Below are 20,852 nucleotides of genomic sequence, written 5' to 3'. Positions count from 1 at the left end.
TGAAGGCAAGTGGCAGTGTGATACTGTAAGCTACTATGTGAGCCGCCAGTTATAGCTTGACGAGCCCCGCAATGAGTAACTGTGCTGTAGTGGAAAACGTAGGTTTTAAGAACATGCTTAATGTAATTGAGCCCCGTTACAATATTCCTTCACGAGCTCATTTCAGACAGACCGTAATTTCTGCTTTGTTCCAAATAACATAAGCCCTATAGAGAACCAATTGAGTAAAAACACACGCAATATAAAGAGTTATAGAGTTCAATATAAAAAGTTACATCTTTGTATTTGTTCATAACTAATATAACATTTTCATTTTTTTTTTTATAAGGAGCTGTTTTTGTTTTATACAGTATGCTGCTAAGAAAAACCCATAGAAGATGAGTAAAGAATAGCTCCATCATTGTTTAATGTAAAAAAAAAAACATACTTTGTTAGTTTTAATAAATAAAACATTTTTATAAAAATCAAGGAAATTTATCTGCTATTTTTTTCTTTTTGCTGTATCTAAAACGTACCGAACCGTACCGTACCGAACCGAACCGTGACACCAGTGTATTTTATCGAACCGAACCGTGAATTTTGTGAACCGTTACACCCCTAATAATTAGCCTTCGGCATCAATTCGGACTAATTATTCTCAATCAGAATTTTTCCCATTAACGCGAGGGACCCGTCAGGGATGCCCATTGTCCCCACTTCTTTTTGACATTGTGATTGAACCTCTTTCAATAGCCACAGCATTCCAGGGGGTTAGGAGAGGGGGTATTGAGCATCGTGTGTCTTTATACGCCGATGACCTTTTGCTTTACATAAGTGACCCCAAATCTAGTTGTCCTTTAATTATATCATTATTAGGTCGGTTTGGTACCTTTTCGGGATACAAATTAAATTTCCAAAGAATTGAATGTTTCCCCATTAATGATTTGGCATTACAAATTCAACAAGAATTATTACCCTTTCGTTTTTCTCCAAATGGCTTTAAATATCTTGGAATTCATATGACGCGCTCCTTTTCTTCTTTGTTTGAAGCCAATTATAAAACTGAGTTCAAAGAAGTAAAGGCTGAGTTAGAAAGGTGGCGTAGTCTTCCTCTTACTTTAGCTGGAAGAATAAATTCAGTGAAAGTGACAATTCTTCCCAAGTTCCTTTATTTGTTTCAGTCCCTACCGGTTTTCTTGCCCAAATCCTTTTTACGTTCAATTAATCAAACTATTTCCTCTTTCATTTGGGAAAATAAGATCCCCAGAGTTAACAAACATATTTTTCAGAGGACCCGTGATACAGGTGGTTTAGGCCTCCCAAATTTCACTTATTATTACTGGGCATCAAATATTCAGAAAATATTATTTTGGCTTCATTGCCCAGAAACAAATTGGTGTTTAATTGAAGCACAAACATGTCACTCTTCCTCTCTCCCTGCTTTGGTGTACTCTTCCCTACCTTTGAAAGCTTCTCGATTCAAATCAAACCCTGTAGTACTTTCCACTCTTAAGATCTTTAATCAGTTTCGCTGCCACTATAAATTTACATCAGCATCAGTTTTGGGTCCTATTTACAAAAATCATTTATTCCCTCCTATCCTATTCCCTCCTATTCTACAACTGACTCATCATTTAGACAGTGGGCAACTTCCGGGTTAATATGCATTAAAGATTTATATACTGAAGGTTTATTTAACAGTTTTGAGAACCTCTGCAGACTGTTTGACCTCCCAAAAAGCCATTTTTTTAGATACCTTCAGATTCGCAATTTTGTTAAGAACAAATTTCCACCCTTCCCTGATTTTCTTCCTACCTCGCCCTTAGATAGTCTTACTCTCAATTTTACTAATAAAGGATTGATTTCCATATTATATTCCCAGCTCATGATGAGGATGAATGAACTTGTAGTAATAAAATTAATATGATGAGGATGAATGAACTTGATATGATGAGGATGAATGAGCTCATGATGAGGATGAATGAACTTGTAGTAATAAAATTAATATGATGAGGATGAATGAACTTGTAGTAATAAAATTAATATGATGAGGATGAATGAACTTGATATGATGAGGATGAATGAGCTCATGATGAGGATGAATGAACTTGTAGTAATAAAATTAATATGATGAGGATGAATGAACTTGTAGTAATAAAATTAATACTGATTAAGAAGAATTAAAATAAATAAACATTAAACATTAAGACATTAAAACAGAGCCGAGTGGAGAAGCGGTAGCCAACATGCGCCAGCCAGTCAGTCAAGAATTAATTAGCCAAAAACTTCAATTAGCCAAAAACTACTTAAGAAACCCAACCTCAACCCATCTCTTTTAGAGAACTACAGACCAGTTTCCCTTCTTCCTTTTATTGCAAAAACACTTGAACGAGCTGTGTTCAAACAAGTCTCTACATTTCTCACACACAACAATCTCCTTGACAGCAACCTATCTGGCTTTAGAAGTGGACATTCAACTGAGACGGCCTTGCTCTCAGTTGTTGAAGCTCTAAGACTGGCAAGAGCAGAATCCAAATCTTCAGTACTTATCCTGCTTGATCTGTCCGCTGCTTTTGACACGGTTAACCACCAGATCCTCCTATCAACCCTACTGGCAAATGGCATCTCAGGAACCACACTTCAATGGTTTGAGTCTTACCTATCAGATAGGTCCTTCAAAGTATCTTGGAGAGGTGAGGTGTCCAAGTCTCAACATCTATCTACTGGGGTGCCTCAGGGCTCAGTTCTTGGACAACTTCTCTTCTCTGTCTACATGGCATCATTAGGTTCTGTCATTCAGAAACATGGCTTTTCATACCACTGCTATGCTGATGACACTCAACTCTACCTCTCATTCCATCCTGATGATCCGACGGTAGCTATTCGCATCTCAGCTTGTCTAACAGACATTTCTTCCAGGATGATGGACCATAACCTTCAACTCAACCTTGCCAAGACAGAACTGCTTGTGATTCCAGCAAACCCATCGTTCCATCACAATTTCACCATCAAGTTAGGCACATCAACCATAACTCCTTCAAAAACAGCTAGAAGCCTTGGAGTTATGATTGATGATCAGCTGACTTTCTCAGACCACATTGCTAAAACTGTCTGATCCTGCAGATTTGCTTTATTCAACATCAAGAAGATCAAGCCCTTTCTTTCGGATCATGCTGCACAACTCCTTGTTCAAGCTCTTGTTCTGTCCAGACTATTGCAATGCCCTCTTGGCAGGTCTTCCAGTCAATTCTATCAAACCTTTACAATTAATTCAGAACCCGGCAGAAAGATTAATTTTTAATGAGCCAAAAATAATACACGTCATACCTCTGTTTATCAATTTGCACTGGCTTCCAATAGCTGCTAGCATAAAATTCAAGGCATTGATGTTTGCCTACAAAACTACCACTGGCTCTGCACCCATTTACCTAAATTTGTTACTTCAGACTTATGTGCCCTCTAGAAGCTTGCGTTCTGCAAGTGAATGTCGCTTGATTGTGCCATCCCAAAGAAGCACAAAGTCACTTTTATGGACTTTTAAGTTAAATGTTCCCTTCTGGTGGAATGAACTCCCCAACTCAATCCGAGCTGAGTCCTTAGCCATCTTCAAGAATCGGCTTAAAACACATCTCTTCCATCTTTATTTGACCCTCTAACTTTAACACTCACTATTCTAATTCTATTCTTAAAAAAATCTAACTACCTTTCTAATCTTTTTATATTCTATTTTCTTTTTATTCATTATGCAATTGTATATGTATGTGTGTATGTGCAAAGACCTCTAACTAGCTTGCTCTATTCTTTTTTATTTTTATTTTTTATTCTATCTGTTTTCTTTTTATTTATTATATTATTTAAAATCCCATGCTACGTGTACTGTGTTAACCTAACTGAGACTTGTTATAGCACTTATATATCATTGCTCTTTTTGTTGTTTTTGATTGCTTCCACTGTCTTCATCTGTAAGTCGCTTTGGATAAAAGCGTCTGCTAAATGAATAAATGTAAATATATTTTTTCCCCGATCCTGGTAAAATTTATATTTTTAGAGATGACTAAAACTATTGTAAATGTTTTGTTTTATATTGTTTGTGAATGTATAATGTGTTTATATTAATTTAAACAAAGAAAATAAGACTTGGAGACGAATGAATGTGTACACATGCATGAGAGGGAGAGAGAGAGAGAGAGACATGAATGCAACATAATACCCGCGCCACGTGGTCCACAGATACGTCTTCAGATAGAGAGCGCTATGGATAACATTGACGAATCACCGACAATAACCCGGAAAAAACGACAAATGGTCACGTCATATGGATAGTTCACATGTTTTAACACAAAAGGTAGAGTGTAAAGAGATGGTGTGATTTATTAATTTTCAGATCAGATTGAATCACCAGGTCACTGACAGTTGACATCAGTTGACAACTCTGCTTGCCCAAGACAGCAATCTGGTTAATATGCATAAACAATTTAATACATTTACATTGCTGTGTACAAGTGATGCTTTGAACGCATCAAATTGCATTTATAAAGGTGACCGTATGAAAGAAATCGGTGTTGAGTGACCACTAGGTGTGATCCTTGTTCTATGAATGGACCTGTACAATTTGTGGAAACGGAGCAAGGTCACCCGTGTCACCATAAATTAGTGGGCACAAGAGATGCATAGACGCGGACCAACCGTAATTCATAGATGGAACCGTCAGAAAACTGTCAAAAACATGCTACTCCTGCATGAGATACGATGGTTTTAATTAACAAAATCTTTAAAGATATTATGATTTTATAGTAAAGTCAGACGAGGAACTGTGAACTGTGGCGTGCGTACACACACACACACACACACACACAGGGACTGATTTTTGGAGCACCGCGGGTCAGAAAAGGTGATGTGAAAACACCTCTTTCAGCTCTCTAAAAAATGTAGAATGGATTTTGTTTATCTGAAACAATCGGTTTCAGTATATTTTTATAACCATTTCATTTATAACCTTTTAAAAGAATAGAATGTTTTTCAACTTTAGTTCCGCTGTACTGACACATGAAAAGGAGTGGATGTCAGACAGAGAGAACTAAAGAATCATTTTAACCCTAACAAAACATTGACCGTGTCTCATTGTGATCGCTGATTCAGAGAGAGTCCGACAGATGGAGCTGTGAGCCCATTTCACAAGCTGTAGGTTCTCTCTAAAATAAGGTAGGCCAATTGGTTTTAGTAAGCTTTTTATTTTATATTCTTTTAAAGAACAGAACATTTTTCAAACTTAGTTAAATTGCTTTAGATTATGTATATTATATAAATTATATAAAGGATAGAATATAAAGAACGTATGTTTTCAACTTTAGCATGATAATTATTATATTATATAAATTATATAAAGGATAGGATGTTTTACATATGAATGTGAAATAACTAAATGTTTTTTCAACCTTTAATTGTTTTAGATTATATAAATTATAGAATGTTTTATATATAAATGTGAAATAACTGAATGTCACATATATGAAATAACCGACCCCATTTATATACTGCTCAGGAGGGGGCGCAGGCCTGTGACACAAGCCATGTAACCACACACGCACACACATAACCATACACAAACCCATATAACTGGGACAAAGTTCAAACAACCGGCAAAATACATCTGTTCTCTTCATATAGCGCAAAACTACCCGTCAAAACTATGATTTAGGACTAACTAGGTCAATAGGGCAAAAGCTTCTGTCAAAACCACATGATCGATGCGTGGCAAGGGGTCAATAGGTTAACCCCATGAACTCATTCGGAAAGTTCAACCCATTCATCAAAATGTCACCGGAAGTTCAACATGTATAAGGTCAAAGTCGTAAATCATCTTGACACAATGTGCATGGTAATTACTACTACTGTGGGTGTATCTCTCTATTAGTTTTATTGGATCTTAGTGCTGCGTTTGACACAATTGACCACAACATTCTTTTGCATAGACTTGAACACTTTGTTGGCATTAATGGAAGTGCATTAGCATGGTTTAAATCGTACTTATATGACTGCCATCAGTTCGTAGCAGTGAATGAAGTTGTATCATATCGATCACAAGTGCAGTATGGAGTACCTCAAGGCTCAGTACTAGGGCCGCTACTCTTCATGCTTTATATGTTACCCTTGGGAAATATCATCTGGAAACATGGTGATAGCTTTCACTGTTATGCTGATGATACTCAGCTCTATATTTCTTCGTGGCCCGGTGAAACACACCAATTAGAAAAACTAATGGAATGCATAGTCTATATAAAAAAACTGGATGACGAGTAATTTCTTACTGCTAAATTCTGAAAAAAAAACAGAGGTGTAAATTATAGGACCTAAAAACTATGCTTGTAATAACCTAGAACACTGTCTAAGACTTGATGGTTGGTCTGTCAATTCTTCGTCATCAGTTAGGAACCTAGGTGTGCTATTTGATCGCAATCTTTCCTTAGAAAGCCACGTTTCTAGCATTTGTAAAACTGAATTTTTCCATCTCAAAAATATATCTAAATTACGGCCTATGCTCTCTATGTCATATGCAGAAATGTTAATCCATTCATTTATGACCTCAGGGTTAGATTATTGTAATGCTTTATTGGGTGGTTGTTCTGCACGCTTAGTAAACAAACTACAGCTAGTCCAAAATGCAGCAGCAAGAGTTCTTACTAGAACCAGGAAGTATGACCATATTAGCCCGGTCCTGTGAACACTGCACTGGCTCCCTATCAAACATCGTATAGATTTTAAAATATTGCTTATTACTTATAAAGCCCTGAATGGTTTAGCACCTCAGTATTTGAATGAGCTCCTTTTACATTATAATCCTCTACGTCCGCTACGTTCTCAAAACTTAAAAAAGGCAATTTGATAATACCTAGAATATCAAAATCAACTGCGGGCGGCAGATCCTTTTCCTATTTGGCGCCTAAACTCTGGAATAACCTACCTAACATTGTTCGGGAGGCAGACACACTCTTGCAGTTTAAATCTAGATTAAAGACCCATCTCTTTAACCTGGCTTACACATAACATACTAATATGCTTTTTAATATCCAAATATCCAAATCCGTTAAAGGATTTTTAGGCTGCATTAATTAGGTAAACCGGAACCGGGAACACTTCCCATAACACCCTATGTACTTCCTACATCATTAAAAGAATGGCATCTACGCTAATATTTGTCAGTTTCTCTCTTATTCCGAGGTCACTGTAGCCACCAGATCCAGTCTGTATCGAGATCAGAGGGTCACTGCAGTCACCTGGATCCAGTACGTTACAGTTCATCTAGTGTTGTAAGTTTATATTGTTTATTTATGTAGCTCCGTGGTCCTGCGAGACACAACATTTTGTTCCACTGTATGTCCACACATGTAGTGGGATGACAATGAAGCTCAACTTGAACTTTGGACCGCAACTGTGTCTATTGCTTTCACTCAACTGAACCATTTATAATGACTAGATTTCAACAATGGTCGTTGTTGTTTTTCTCAATGTATTTTTTCTGACTTTCCTGCCTCTTTGGATCATTTTAAATTTTTTGGATGGTGTGCAGCTTCGTGACGTGAAGTACTGCCAATGGAGAGCTTCTGGGAAATTGACAGACAGGACTTCCAAAAAGTTCATTTGGAGTTCTTATTTTTTAAATAATTAATTAATTTAGTCAAATTTGCATTCACTCATACTGGAGTAAGATTTTAGAAGATAACGTACACTTGACGCTGGCTGCAAAAGAGAGTCAGTCCCATAGACTCCCCTGAAAAAAAGCTGAAAAAAAAAAAACTATATAGATTTTGGTCTATATAGCTAATGTTGCCCTTCATCACAATTGTGAAGTGGGTGAATTTTTTTATAAATCATCCATATAAATTATATTAAGCCTTAAAGTTCTGCATTATTAAGGGCGTGGCCACTTGAGTGACAGGTGGATTGCCGCTGCTGATACTGCCGTCAAGCTAGGTGGGTTAGGCATTTTTGATTTTCCGGGAAAGTTGCGTGATAACACGCTGCCAAGATGGCGACGACGCACTCTGCACACTTTGAGCTTCAAAAACGCTCTTCAGGAGTCTATGGGTGACGTCTCGGACACTACGTCCATGTTTTTTTAGTCTATGTTAATAGCACATAAATAGCACATGATGTCTTCTCAAATATAACTTTATATTATATACATAGGAGTTAAATGTTTAAAGTGTAGTATAGAGAGAAAGAGAGTCTTTTAGTGAAGTCTATTTAATAGTCAACACAGTGACATTCATATATTGTGTGTTCAGGTTTAAAACAAGGTGACTCAGACAATCATGGTCACATTCACATACTTGAAAATCAAACAACACACTTTAGTATCACTTTATCACAGGGCTTGAAATAGCTTACTGCTTTAATGAAAATTGTACAGTAATAAATTAACTGAGTGAAATAATTATATATATATTGTCAAATCTGAGTGAATTAATTATATATATATATATTTTGTCAGTATTTATTAGTGGATGAGAGAAATTTAAAGAGTAATTTCAATTGTGTTTCATATAAACTGTGATATTGATGAAATTTGATTAGTTTATTTCGGTCAACTTCCAAGATAAAGTAAAAAACAATTTACAAGCAAACAAATTGGGAAAGAAAAAAGAAATTAATGTGTTCCTTGATAAAATGAAACAATAATTCACCATATTGTATGTACACTGATACATTCAGCTAATTACTTTTTCATTTTCATCTTAAGATTAAATTGTCCTGCATGCTTCATTAAATTTGTTTGAAACATTCTATATAAATATGCATATATCAGCAACCGGAACAATTACAATAACATCTAAACATCTGGATTCAATCTGTGGTTCCAGATTAATGTTTATCAGCACAAGTCCTGTAAATCAAACATACATATTGTGATAATCATATTCTCCAGCAGGTTCTAAAGAGCTTGTTGAGCTTCAGTGGAAGTGAGATGTATCATGGTTTATTTGGGGGTGGTGTTAGCGCAGTGGATAAGACACATGCCTTTGGTGTGAGAGACCCGGGTTCGAATCCACTGTGAGGCACCAATGTGTCCGTGAGCAAGACACTTAACCCCTAGTTGTTCCAGAGGCGTGCGACCTCTGACATATGTAGCAATTGTAAGTTGCTTTGGATAAAAGCGTCAGCTAAATGAATAAATGTAAAATGAATAAATGTAAATTTGATTAACTGCACCCTAATGCAGTTATTATAGATTAATGTACCTACCTTGCTGGTTTTTTCTCCTCGTGTGTTATGTCCCGGTAGGGGAGTCTCGTCCAGGACAGTTTAACGTCACTCAACCCCAGAGCGGACTGCAGCTAAAACACACCGACAGCTATTAAAGCAGTGTAACCAGAAATTTAAAACTGATACAGGATTATGTTTTATTTATTTTTTACTTTTTATTCGAAATATTCAGAAACTAGTTAACTATATCATGAAATATCTCGAATCTCAAATATGTGTAAGTAAATGCATTTTGCACCTTTATAGATTGTTAGTTGAGCTATAATGGGTGATAAGCAAAGTAGCCTAATAGTGTAATCTATTAACTGCGCATAAAAACTGTTGTTTTACTTAAAGGGTTACTCCACCCCAAAATGGAAATTTTGTCATTAATTACTTACCCCCATGTCATTCGTTCGTCTTTGGAACAGAATTTAAGATATTTTGGATGAAAACTGGGAGGCTTGAGACTGTCCCATAGACTGCCAAATAAGTTACACTGTCAAAGTCCAGAAAAGTATGCAAGACATCATCAGAATAGTCCATCTGCCATCAGTGATTCAACCGTAACGTTATGAAGCGTCAAGAATACTTTTAATTAGCAAAGCAAACAAAAATAACAACTTTATTCAACAATTCCTTTGTCAACAGTTTCTTCTTTGTCTCTCCATTTCACTGTATGCTGCATGTGCTCTTCTGTGTCATCCACGCTACAAGGATTTGCTTGCTTACGTGTATTTAGCTTTGATGTAAAAGAAAACAGCGCATTTATGGGACAGTTTCTAGACCCCCAGTTGTCATCCAAAATATCTTAAATTGTGTTCCAAAGACGAACTAAGCTTTTCAGGGTTTGGAACGACATGGGGGTAAGTGATTAATGACACAATTTTCATTTGGGGGTGGAGTATCTCTTTAAATACAAGATATAGCTGTCATGCCTTAAAATAATTTTAATATGACTGACTTTATATTCAATGTGAATTTTATAAAAGCATTGTAAGTTACTAATTATAACACTTTCATTGTACAGAAAGAGAACAAAGAACATTTAAATGAATAAAGAAAATGATCACTGACTTCAGGTTAGCCAGAGTTCAAGCACTCTCAAAAACTACCCAAAAGATCACTGAAGCTGATTACACTGAAATTAATATCTTACTTACATTCGTACGCACATCTGCATTTTGTTGTTTCTAACGTGAAAGCAGAATTTCGTTGGCGAACGCACACACTTAACAAAACACTGGTGTTTCAGTGATGACTCATCTGAACGCCTCTGATTGGTTATTAAATTCAACAACACAACAGAATTATGTGTGATTGGTTTTAATGTACAGCACTGTAAAAATGTGTCTGTCTCTGGTTCTGTGACAGTCAGTCAACACAGATTTGAATTAAGCAGCTTTTGATGATTAACTTTATTTCCATTACTGCTACCCACAGGACAAACTGCGCATTGAACCCAAAATAGTTTGGTGTAATAAGATTCCAAATTTAAGGTCTGCTAAAAACAGGTCGGTTTTAGCCTGTCTAATTAATATTCATGAGCCTCTTCTGATTGGCCTGTTGTTTTCTGAGTGAAGTGTGGCCAGGCCAACCACAGGTCACTAGGGTCAGGTGACCTCACAGCACTCGCTGGAGGCAGCAAAACAAAGAGGAAACTGAAGGTGGCCCACTCAAACCAGCGCAGATTCAGCTTCGTAAGGAGCTTAAAATATCATCTAGTTGTGATGTTGGGTGCCAGAATCGACGTAATACAGATTTCTTGACATATATTTCTTGCATCTCACAATGTCGTGCATGAAAAAATGTCTGTGCATGTGTGTAAAACAACAACCTGACAATTTATATAGAATCATTTGTAATTGTATGTACATCATTGTGATTTATTGTGGCTGGAAAAATAATGTCATGTTGAAGATATATATTTTAATTACAGCAGGCAACAATTTTTATAGCTACATTCTAGATAGACACGATGAGTTTGTCTTTACTGTTCACGTTAGATGTAATCCATCTCATTGTAACAATGCTGTCAGATCGTCGAGTGTAACGTTACAGGTCAGCCAATCTGGTTTTGTGGTTAAAGTAACCTTTTCGACATGTTTCAGTCTTGTTGCACAGTGCTCAAGAGTGGCACGGACACAATGTTGTCTAAGGGTTTGACAGAAGGAGAGTGGGACGGTGGGCGGTGCTCGGGTGGTGACTGAAGGAGGTTAACTGAGTGGTTCTAACGTCAACTTTTTATGGAAGTCACAACGGTTCGTGAAAAATCACAGCTACTTAAACAGGCAGTGTGCATTTTACTGTGGACTGACAAGTGTCCCTAGACCTCAGTTATCATGAACAAAGCCAGGAAATTTCAACTGACAATATGGGAGCTTTAAATTATAAATGTGGAGGGAAATTATTTTTGAAAAAGTATTTCCCACAAGATCAAACATTTCAGGCTTTACGATTCTTGTAGGACATTTCTTTCTTAATAATTCCGTAAAAAAGCTAATTTGTTGTAGCTTTAACTCTGTTGGTATAATGATTAAAATACCCTTATAAATAAGTAATGAAAAGAAATGTTCAGCTGATAACAACATTTCTTAAATTCTGTGATGTTTACAGATTTATTCTGTCTTGAATTTTTGTTTATCATACAGAAGATTATCAACAACATCTGGACAAATGACAATGTAGACTGTGATCAACATTTGTTTACACTAACCAATTCTTCTTCTTTCATGTTTTGTCCATTTTAAACCCATTTTTATTGCTTTGTAAGGTTGTGTCCAGGAGATTGTGTTTTAGTCTCTGGTGGAAAATTGTTCAGTCACTGAAGATTTACTAAAAAAAAGGATTCCTGAGGTAAACCCAAGATTTTCACTGATCTGACATTGTATAGAATAGGTAAACTCAATAGAAAACACATTACAATATGGAAGGGCCAGTGGAAATTCTCAGAACAATGCAAATCACCAGGAACATAGTGTGAAAGTACAGCTGTACAAAGTTGCTTTTGTCTAGACCTTTAGTTCATCTCTCCTGATTTCCACTCCACCACTCTGATCGCTGATCATTTCCATGTTGTTTTGTGTGTATTTAAATAAAGTAGAATGCAAAACAGGAGCACCACAGGAGTCTGCTCAAAACTCAAACAAAGAGCTGACATCAGATGCCCATTTTTCACAAGTTGGTATGATTCTTTAGGGTCTTCATGAAATGTCTGCAACATACTTTGTTAACATTCTTCAATGGCTGTGTAAATCCTTTTCACCTTGTCAAAAACAGCTCCATTCACAGAGCTCAAAGGTATGAGACTGAAACAAAATATTTGATCACAGTACTATTAAAGAAATCCGATCTGTTTCATTTACTCTATGTATGACTGACAATATGGGGTGGTTCAGAGATGAGTGGGTGCAAGATCAGGATGGAGTTCAGCTTCCTGACAGCCTGATAAATGAAGCTGTCCTTCAAGCTGTGTGACGGGTGGGTGGGCTTTACGGGTGAGACGGGTTCCATAAATGTCCTGGAGGGAAGGGAAAGAGACACCAGCGATCTTCTCAGCTGCTCTCACTTTGCATTGAAGGGATTACCTGCATGACACAACACCAAACGTACCTGCAACGATTTGCATATGATTTGCATTACATAAATCATAAGTGAAAGGCCGAAACACCCCCTGATTCAAAGGTACATTAATGATGATGTGTCCTGAAATTTACATCTTTCCCATGACTGAGGTACAGCTCCCACGCCACTCTCAACATCAAGGCAAACCATGTGCATACCATCCATTGGCACAATGGACAGTTTACCATCACGTCCCGTGTTTATGATTCTGAGTATCTGGACTTGTCCAGTGACCGCTTTGAAAGGACAGCTGACAACATAGGAAAGTCTGTGTGACAGCTTGGAGAGACAGCTGACTGGAGGGAATAGTCCCCACTGGGGCGGTCATGGGCTAGCTACCCAACGCTGTTTCAGTTTGTTGGAGACACCCGCCAAATGCTACAGAAAGTGAACAAAGGAACATACCCCCAGAGCCTGCGAGAGCGGGGGCGCAAGATGGCTCAATGACTGACAGCATGGTTACAGACCTAGGAACGGACATGATTACGAGCAAGAACACGGCACATGAGACAACCACAGCAGCAGCTGGACACTCTCTTCAAGTGTGCACCTGTGGCTGGGCGAAAATAACATCATACAGGGGGTTGAGGACACACCAAGGAAAGAGAGGGTGCTTGAGAGAGCAGAAACAAGGGCCTCGCATTGGCCAGTACTTCCTACGAAGTAACCAGTCAAATCAGTCGATTGAAGCACAGCGACGGGAAAAAAACCAAAGTTCGCAGAGCATCAGCACCATTGTTACTGAGGAGGATAATACAAGCACAGAAATGCCGGTGGAGGAACCCACTCAACCACAGAGACCTCCCAAGGAGGAGAAGATCAAAGGGCACAGACCGAGTGTGAAGTGGCCCAAAGCTGTTGAAAAGAGAGAGTGGGAAATAGTCAACAACGACCTGACAAAAATCCTGGAGCAACAAGTGGGCACAGTGGAAAAAAAGCTGGAAAGGATGGGTGACATAATCTACCACTACGGAGAAGAGTGCTTTGGAGTAAACACAAGGAGAAGTGACAAAGCAATACCAGTACCAGCCAGATCCAGGAGGCAGCAAGAGATCGATATGCTGGTCAGAGAGAGAAGGCAGCTGAGAAAGCAGTGGAAGAAGGCATCTGATGCAGAGAGAGAGGGTCTCATGCTACTCCAGGGGGACATTAAGTGTCGGTTGGCAACCTTGCGAAGAGCAGAGAACCTAAGGAAACTTCGCAAGAAGAAGGAACACACAAGAACAAGGTTCTATAAAAATCCCTTCAAGTTCGTTAAAGATCTCTTCGCTAAGGAAAAAAGCGGAATCCTGAAAATTCCAAAGCAGGAACTGGAAGAACATCTAGAAAAGGTCAACTATGACCCAAAAAGGCATGAACAAATGGTTATCCCACATGACATCCCACCTATTCAACCTCCCGAATTCAATCTGGAGACTGGCCCTCCAAAATGGAAGGAAGTAGAGAGTACAGTACGGCGTGCAAGATCAGCATCAGCCCCTGGGCCGAATGGAGTACCATATAAGCTCTACAAGAACGCATCTGAAGTTCTACGCTATCTTTGGAGGCTCATGAGGATAGTGTGGCAGAAGGGAATAATACCTAAAGTGTGGCGAAGGGCTGGAGGGGTGCTAATTCCCAAGGAGAAGGATGCGGCAGACATCAGTCAATTTCGGCCAATCTGCCTTCTCAACGTTGAGGGAAAAATCTTTTTCAGTGTGATAGCACGGCGGTTGTCCACCTACCTGGAGAAGAACAAGTACATTGACACATCCGTACAGAAGGCCGGCATTCCTGGGTTCTCTGGTTGCTTGGAGCATAACAGCATGATCTGGCACCAGATCCAAGCGGCGAAGAAAGACAAGAGAGATATCCATGTCATCTTCCTTGACCTGGCCAATGCCTTTGGTTCAGTTCCCCATAACCTACTCTGGGAATCCTTCAACTTCTTCCACGTTCCTTCATCTGTCACTAGTCTAGTAAAAGCCTACTTCGAAGACCTGCAACTGTGCTTTACAACAACCGACTTTACAACATCATGGCAGTGCGTAGAAGTAGGCATCATGGCAGGCTATACAATATCCCCTCTGGCATTCACAATGGCCATGGAGGTCATCATCAGGGCCTCAAGATGGGTGGTGGGGGTGAGCGAACTAAGAACGGGATCCGCCTTCCACCTATCCGAGCATACATGGATGACATAACCACCTTGACCACTACTGCAGCATGTACCAGGCGGCTACTTGGAAAACTGCAGGAGAACATCAAGTGGGCTCGGATGAAAATCAAACCGAACAAGTCACGAAGCATCTCAATAGTTAAGGGACAGCTTAAAGATGTGAAGTTCTGCATTGGTGATGACCCAATACCAACAGTGTCTGAGCAACCTGTCAAAAGCCTGGGTAGATGGTACAACGCTAGCCTTGGGGACAAAGACCAAGTTCAGCAAGTAAGGCAGGACATTACCAACAGTCTGGAAACCATCAACAGTACCCTACTGCCAGGGAAGCTCAAACTCTGGTGTCTGCAATTTGGACTTCTCCCTCGGGTAATATGGCCACTCACTATCTATGAGCTCCCAATAACAACTGTGGAAAAGATGGAGCGAACCGTGACTTCATACGTGAAGAAATGGCTCGGCGTCCCACGCTGTCTGACTAACATCAGCCTCTACGGCAAAGGGGTCCTTGAAAAAAAAAAAAAAAAAAAAAAAAAACTGCCTATAACTAGCCTCACCGAGGAGTACAAGTGCTCTAAAGTGAGACTCCAGATGACTTTGAAGGACTCCAGGGACCAGACCATCAGCAATGCCGTTCCACCTCTGTTAACTGGACGGAAATGGAAACCATCCGAGGCGGTCCAGCAAGCTATGTCAGCCCTGAGGCACAGCGACATTGTAGGGCACGTCCAGTTGGGGAGAGGAGGCCTCGGCCTTACCGCAAGTAAGCCAACTTGGCGTAAGGCCTCAACATCAGAGAGGAGGAAAATGGTGGTCGAGGAGGTGCGCCGTCAGGAGGAGGCGGAAAGAAGTGCAAAGGCTGTCTCTCTTGCCAAGCAGGGACAATGGATGAGGTGGGAAGGCCTGGAGAGGAGAAAGCTTAGCTGGAGGGAGCTCTGGGAAATGGAGGCAAGTAACATCAGCTTCATCATAAGAGCCACCTATGATGTGCTCCCATCTCCAAAAAACCTCCACCAGTGGTATGGAGAGGACCCAACCTGTGCCCTCTGCCCAACTCCAGGGACTCTTAAACACATTTTGGCTGGTTGTAAAACCAGCCTCACACAAGGTCGTTACACCTGGAGACACAACCAGGTCCTCAAGAGTCTAGCAGAAGCTCTTGAGAGCCAGAGGAATACTACCAACTCCTTGCCCCTGAGAGCAATCAATTCCATCATGGCCCAAACCTTCATCCGAGAGGGACAGAAGAAGCCCAAACATCCCCCTATTAAATCAGAGGCTGGACAGCTAGCCATGGCCCGGGACTGGAAGATGCTTGTCGATATTGGGCAGCAACTAATCTTTCCAGCTGAGATTGCAGTCACCACCCTTAGGCCAGACTTGGTTCTCTGGTCCCCTTCATTGAAGTCTGTTTACATCACTGAGCTCACAGTCCCATGGGAGAATTCAACGGATGAGGCCTATGAACGCAAGAAACTGCGCTATACAGAACTAGCAGCAGACGCTCAACAAAGGGGATGGAAAGCGAAAGTCTATCCGGTTGAAGTGGGTTGCAGAGGTTTTGTGGCTTCATCTACCATCAGACTGCTGAAAGACCTTGGCATCCATGGACAGGCTCTGCGACAGACAATTAGATCCGTCTCTGAAGCGGCCGAAAGAAGCAGCCAGTGGATATGGATTAAGAGAAAGGATCCTTGTTGGGCTCATAGAACATCAACATGACCCACTCACTTATTGACGCACTCACTAATCCCCCCACCCTATAACCCACTAATAGAGCATCAACATGACCCACTCACTTATCGACACTCTCACTAATCCCCCCACCCTATAACCCACTTGAGAACCCAGGGCACAACCCTCCATGAGGAGGGTGAACAAGGTATGCGGTCAGCTCTAGGCTTGACTCAGGGAAGAGGACGCCTCCTGCTTTGCATAGTCCCGTGGGCTGTGCCATGTAAACAACCAAATTTTCATGATTGGGCATGGGACACAAGCTCAGGTTTGATCACCCTGTAGCTGGCCACCTTTGATGAGGGTGTCTAGTGTTGAAAGGCCGAAACACCCCCTGAATCAAAGGTACATTACTGATGATGTGTCCTGAAATTTACATCTTTCCCATGACTGAGGTACAGCTCCCACGCCACTCTCAACATCAAGGCAAACCATGTGCATACCATCCATTGGCACAATGGACAGTTTACCATCACGTCCCGTGTTTATGATTCTTCTCCAAGTTGATCATGCAAATTCGACCAACAGAAAGATGTTGGGCTTGAAAGTAACATCTTTGTGAGCTGTGCTTCGTACATCTCTACACTATTAACAATGGACCTTTTTTTTCACATGAAATTTCACTAATGTGACCGCACTATAACAATTTAGAATGTGTCAGAAATTACCTGTTCCATAAACCTCCACCTCACACAGTGTGCACTGTAATGAATTGCTGTAAAAATTACAGCATTATTTTACAGCCACGGGCTGTTTTTTAATAATACAGCATATTGCTGTAAACTGCAATGCATTCTGGGGTCACGTGTAGGTCTGACTCAAATTTACAGAATTTTGCTGTAAATTTCAAATCTTCAGAGCTGCATCGTTAGGTCTTCAACGGTCGAGGAGATTAACAGTAAAGGCAAGAGGAGTGATTCACAACTGTGGTAAGTGACTTCAGTTTTTTATTTTTCTTGTTTGGTAACTTGTAGTATATGAAGGTATCTACATTCACGGTTTATACTGGTAACCCCAGATTCAAGCATTCTCCGTCTGCGGGGCGCGAGGCAGACTTGCGCGGGGTTTCAGTAGCGCGGTCGCGGTAGGATTTGACACATCCCCCGGCGCTATGAATGACATGTTTCAGTGCTTATAGTTTATATTCACGGTAACTTCGTGTTTATCAGCACACTTCGTCATGATTATTTTATGATGTAAAACAACTTTGCACAGGCAGTCATCTGTTAACACGGGCGCCGAAATAAAACGCGTTTCTAAAGCCTCGCGGTCAGTCAGGCCGCTCACGGAGGATGTGTGTGTCATATACATTCTCAGTGGTGCTGGTTAACGTAACCAGTGAGATGTGGATTTTTTGAGCCTTTGCTAACTTCAGGTACTGTGAAAACTAACTTATCTGTTTGATATAAAGTCTGCTTTGTATAGTCAGCCTACTTTATTACCATAGGGCAACCAAATACTTTTTCCTTGAAATTATTAAATATGCTATTTATAGATGTGTGTCTATATTTATGTCGGCAGGCAAATCTTGTGTGTATTTTTGCACAGGGTGCACAAAAGCACCTTATCAGTGCGGTGACACTTGAACAAGTGAACTGATCATGCACGACGCTGACCAATAAACAAACGAGTTGACTTGACTTATTGTAGTTGTAGAATATTTTTCTTTTTTTCGGAAGTTTTTTGCGCCTTTGCCTTGAATCTTTTCATCAGTTGTAGTGATGGGAAGTTCGGATCATTTTACCGATTCGGACTCTTGTGTCTCGTTCAGCAAAATGAATGAATCTTTTTTCGAGTCATTTCGTTCATTTTAGCAAAATGTAATTAAATGTTACGTGTTACTTCCCCAACACATCCAGTACTTACGCAAACATTCACTCTACAAAACATACAAAACTAAAATGCTATAATAAACAGAAAAGATGAATTAATTCTTTACCTGGGTCTTCAGTCTGTGGTTAGCTCACCTCACCTCTTGTCTGACAAGTCTTCAGGTTCAAGTCATTCCTTAATCACGAAACAGACCCATACACTATTTCTGACATTTGTCACTGTTTTTGTTTCCGTTTCTTGAGGATCTGTGTGGTGTTATCATTTTTTTAATAAATAAAACCCTGTTATAAATAAAGTATTGATTAATTTGTATTTTTGACTGTTTAGTAAATAAACACTAGGCTATATAATAATATAATAATCCTAGCCTACAATACAAAGTATTAATAGCCTAGTTTGTTAATTTTTAGTCCAAGTTTGCTGGTATAATAATTGCTTTTCCTAGGCAGACTTGACATATTGGTCTAATATATGTATAAGATGATTGCTCAAAAAGGACATTATGATATAAATTAAAAGCAAATAACATTTTGAATCCTAAACAAGTAACACTACAGTTCTATATTCTAATTTGAAGGGTGAACTCAAAAGACATAAATCATACAACAAGGTCATTTTTGAAGATTTGAATCCACAGTAAAAAAAAAAAAAAAAAAAAACAGACAGAAAAAAATATCTCTTCTTTATCAAAGTGATTTTGCCATCATATAAACCATAACCAACTCTTTATTTCCATATTCAGTGTTATGGAAAAGTACCATCATGACAGAAATGCATCACATAACTGTAAGAGTAAATAATTATTATTATAAAAATAGAAAAATAACTACTATGCACCCATTTGTAAGGAAGGTTGTAAATTAACTAATCGCTCTAGCCAATGTTGTCACGGGACAAAAGAACGAACAAACCGAAGGTTCAGGAAGAAAAAAACAAAGTGCTTGCAGTCTGTTTCACATTAGGAGGCATTTTGATGCATAATCAATCCACCACTGACCATATGCAACTATGGAAGCTCAACTTCCATAAATGAACTGAAAAAGCTCGCTCTGCGCCAGTGGATACACACAGTTATGTGCACGTCACAGACTGTCCGGGCATGCACTTCCGCGTTTCAGAGATCCGCCTTTTACTTTCCGTCAACATTACATTATCAATTAACATTTAGAAAATAGATTTTTGACATTTGTGAATCAATTCAGAATCGTCTGCTTATGCATTGTGATACATTTAAGAATCACATTTTTATCCCACCCCTACTAAATATAGTATATAATGTAAATGTAAAAATATGAAATACAAAAAAAAAAAATGGTATAGGTAAAAATTACTATTGTGATATTGCTTGTTTTAGGAGACACTTTGACAAGTGGACACTGGATGCTGAGTATTGAAGGCGAGGTTGTGTGTGAGGGCCCAGTTTCCTGTCCGGCCTTGCATCTCTGTTTGCTGCTTGTTTAATCTTGAGTACCAGGAGGAAGCAGTGTGTACCTTGGAGTTCATTCAAAGGTAATGGTTGAATTCTAACAAATTCAGAACCAGCATTTTATAGATAAGTTATATCAGAACATTCATTTTAATAATGTTATGTTATAAGTTATATATACTTCTGTTGAGGCCTTTAAAACAATGTTTCTTAACTCGAGAAGAGAATATATTTGTCATCCAGTTTAACACCATCAAGCTGAGTTAAATGTTTTTTTTTTTTTTTTTTTTTAGTGGACATCTCAAACTTTCTGGGAGGTCCTAAAACCGATCTTAATTACATATTTTCTGTTTCATGACCCTTTAGGTGCTTTGTGGGCATAAATCCGGAGAGAGGATCCAAAGCCAAGGGAAATTCAATTCAATTCAAGTTTATTTGTATAGCGCTTTTTACAATACAAATCGTTACAAAGCAACTTTACAGAAAAAATTATGTTTCTACAATATTTAGTAGTAGCTAGTAGTTTGTGCACGATTGACAGGATTTTATAAAAAAAAATAATAATAATAATACAAGACGTAGTCAGCTAGACAATGAACTATCAATATTATTAATTAATAGTAATTATATGATGCAGTCACACATGTAGCAATAATTGTTATTTCTGTTTGTTGATTCAAGGTTAGCATCATCTGGGGTCCTCTGAGGGTCAGCATCATCTCTTCTCAGGTGTTCTGGATCCAGACTGGAGCTTGTGTAAATCCTAGTTTCTATGTTAAAACATAGAAACAAAATAGAGACATCATTAGCATAGCTGCTGATCCAACAAAGTAAAATTAGTTTAACCCAAGCTAA

The 20,852-nt window shown here is 39.0% G+C and overlaps 1 long non-coding RNA gene across 1 annotated transcript; it reads left to right on the top strand.

Moving 5' to 3' along the window:
* Positions 1-17,436: 17,436 nt before the first annotated feature.
* Positions 17,437-20,411, top strand: LOC132100177 (uncharacterized). The gene is made up of 3 exons (XR_009423093.1): positions 17,437-17,667; positions 19,926-20,080; positions 20,364-20,411. It is a non-coding gene; the product is annotated as an uncharacterized LOC132100177 (long non-coding RNA).
* The last annotated feature ends 441 nt before the right edge of the window (positions 20,412-20,852 follow it).

The sequence above is a fragment of the Carassius carassius genome, chromosome 2, assembly GCF_963082965.1.
Source record: "Carassius carassius chromosome 2, fCarCar2.1, whole genome shotgun sequence".
In the NCBI taxonomy this organism is placed as follows: Eukaryota; Metazoa; Chordata; class Actinopteri; order Cypriniformes; family Cyprinidae; genus Carassius; species Carassius carassius.
This window is presented reverse-complemented; position numbering and strand designations above follow the sequence as displayed.